The sequence below is a fragment of the Asparagus officinalis genome, chromosome 5 (genome assembly GCF_001876935.1).
Source record: "Asparagus officinalis chromosome 5, Aspof.V1, whole genome shotgun sequence".
Classification (NCBI taxonomy): Eukaryota; Viridiplantae; Streptophyta; class Magnoliopsida; order Asparagales; family Asparagaceae; genus Asparagus; species Asparagus officinalis.
Window position 1 is genome coordinate 127241821 of NC_033798.1, and position 3198 is coordinate 127245018.

At 35.3% G+C, this 3198-nt stretch overlaps 1 long non-coding RNA gene across 14 annotated transcripts in view; it reads right to left on the reverse strand.

The window, feature by feature from the left end:
- The window catches only part of LOC109841222, a 14901-nt gene that overhangs the window by 5786 nt on the left and 5917 nt on the right, over window positions 1-3198 (reverse strand). For 10 of the 14 annotated variants that reach the window (XR_002247205.1, XR_002247197.1, XR_002247199.1 and 7 more), the window contains one exon: window positions 1608-1737. This is a non-coding gene — a long non-coding RNA (uncharacterized LOC109841222). The remainder of the gene's footprint in view (window positions 1-1607; window positions 1738-3198) is intronic. The other 4 variants (XR_002247204.1, XR_002247206.1, XR_002247198.1 and 1 more) reach the window with 1 other exon arrangement.

Here is a 3198-nt window from a genome sequence, read left to right on the forward strand (position 1 = left end):
CGAAAGACCCCGGTCTCCTGAACTTTGTTTTTCCCACTAAACACCCCTATCTTTTCATATGAAGCAGATACGGTTGTGGTTTAGGAAGTGGAAGGGACCAAAAGTTTTTTGGGAAAAATTATACAAAATTTCGCGAAGGACAGAAATCATCATCATCTATGCAGTGGTGAAGAGAATACGAAAGATTTTGGGGACTTAATAGCAATTTCAATGAGTTGGGGGACCAGTTAAACATTTAAGGGACAAATTTAAAGACCCAAATTAACAACAACCATCTTCATTCGGCAAACCATAATTACTTAACCATATACTTTTAAGGGGGAGAAAAAAAAAAGAGGCTAACTTTGCAGAATAAAACCATAATGTTTCACTCTATTTGCAAGGAAATATACTGATTTACATTGACACTTGGGCACCATATGAAAAAGTACACAAAACACTAGAATTTTACTCACTTTTCAGATCCTCTTTATCAGCAACGGTAGGTAGAATAAATTGAACAAAAAGCTCAGATCAGCCCTTCTAATCAGATGTGAAAGGATGGGTGCAACAGGATGGCCTGCTGAATAGCAGACCATTGCCTGGCCATTAACCAATGTAGACACTCTCAAAGGTGAGAAGCATGTGAAACTACAAGGTATTTAAGGACCAATCTATAACAATTGAACTACAGGAGTATTAAATTCAAATTGGCAGTAGTACAGGGGGTCTATCCACAAATAACCTTAAAATTAATTAGGATAGACCTCCTGATAGTTAAAAGAGTGCAAAAAGTTTCCTGAGGGGGTCTATTTGCAACAATAGAACTATAACGGGTCCGTCCGCAATTGGGTAATAGTACAAGGGATTTATCTGCAATTAACCCAAGTAACCTTTGTATTTTGGGACAATGGGAACATATAGAACTATGTCGGCTTTAAAGTAAATGGGGGCTGAACTTTTGGTTTATAACCAAAAACCCCTTAGAAAAATTGAGGGGGGAAAGAGGCTATCAAAAGTTTCAAAATAACAATCCTATTTTATATGTAGTATATGAAGAAAAATCGCCATAAAATCCTTGATCCCAATGAAAAGGCAAATCATCATCATTTCGAAGAATAAATAAGCAAGATGTAAGAGGAGACCAACATCAGAACACTAAATTTGGAAGCCGGAGATATGCTAAAAGATATCATCATGCTTCAGAAGGCATCACTCACACTTCAAAAGCAAGATAAATCATCACAAACTAATAAGGGTAAATTTCAGAAAACCACGAGGAGCTTTGGGGGTCTTTTGCACAAAACTATCATAGACTACCTAAGATTATACGCAAATGGCTGCAAAATGGTTGCTTGCACTATAGCAAACCATCCAAATTGCCACGCCAATGTTGTATCCAAATTGCCTCGCCGTTCTACTTGGGTCTCTGTCTGGTGTCGAAGCTCATATGTTCGTTAATATGGTCTTTGGTCATAGTTGACTTCAGGGTGAGTCATGATACATGTGACGTCATATTATTTGCCTTCCCTAGATGTTGGGTGTTTGGCATAACAGGAAATAGCAATATTCTGGGACTAATTTCAGATTATGAAAGATTTAAGGAACCAATACAGAAAGAAACCTACATACTCATGAGAGCAAAAATGGCAATATAGCAAATCATCCAAGTTGCCTTGCCTCCGTAGCATATTAATTACCAAGCTTCTTGAGAACTAATCACCTAACCCCAATCATTTTCCTAGGTCAGATCACTACCTGCAGAGAAAGATAAATGTTAAAATCAGAAGTTAGCTGTGCTACAGGAGAACTCCATAGAGTCTCACCTCCTTCACATATATAAACCTCATTCTTTTATCATAAAAGGCACAAAAAACTAACATGTGTCATAAGTACATGTGTCCATCTGTCTATCAAAAGATGACAAATCGACACCTAATCTTATATTCATCTAAGAATTCTCGTCAAATTATTAAAATTATCCAAAATTAGAAAATTCCAATAATCAAATATTTTGTATCCTTATTAGATTACTAGTGTGCCCCTTGCAAAACACGGCCCCTTGATTTTTTTTAAGCATTGCATTTTGAACCTGCCTCCCTCTAAGGTTTAATACATTTAATTTGATTGTTGTATGCTTAAAATTAAAAATCATATCTACTGCTCCATACTTAAAAGGGTACTGTTCATAATACAGTAAAATACTATAGTATAAACAGTAAATTTACTCCTCTATACTCAAAGGCGGACCCAAAGATTAACTGTAGCATTTACTGCAGGATTTATTTACTGTAGCATGAACAATAATTCTTTTGATCCTCCTATAAGTGTAGAGGAGTAGATAACTACCCATTTTTTAAAAAAAAAATCTCATAATCATATATTTAAATGTAGAAATATATTCAAACCTAAGAATCCTCATCAAATGTAAAACTATTGACTATTAGAAAATTCTAATGATCAAATATTTTGTAATCCTTATCGGATTATAACTATCCATATTCACAAAAAAATCTCATAATCTTATATTTAAATATAAACTCACGTAGTCTCTACATAAAATCACGGGTCAATTTTGAAACACCCTTTCTCAACTGTTTTAATTTGAGAAAAACCCCCTCAAGTTTGAGCATGTATTGTAGACAATCCCCCTCAACTCTGAGAATTTGAGATAACCCCCTAAACTTTTCACTCAACTCCGCTCAAATACGAGGTGTGTTTGAGAAAACACCCTCAACTATTTTAATTTGAGAAACGCCCCTAAATTTTGAAAATTCAAGAAGCCCCCATGAACTCTTCTCTCTTTTAAAGCTAACACCATTAGGTTTAGCATGTCATATGACACGTAGGTGACTAAAAAAGATGAAAATACACCTTACTCAAAAAAGTACTCTGGACTGTTTTTGGGACAAGAGAAAGATAGTAGAAAGCGGGAGGGAAAAAACATTGTAACCGGTCGGAGGTTTCTTCATAACTGAATGGGTTGATTTTCAAAAGGCTATTTCAATTGTTTTAAATTTTGAAATGATGTCGGGGGTTTGGTAAGAAAAGTTTGAAAGATTGGGTTTTTTGTGAGACACCTCATCTATGAGGGGGGCTCACTAATTTTCAAAGTAGAGTGGGGTTATCTATAATATGCCCAAACTTAAGGGGGGTTTTCTCAAATTCAAATTTTGTTTGTTTTGTTTTGTTTTTTTGGTTTTTTATTTTGGGGGGGGG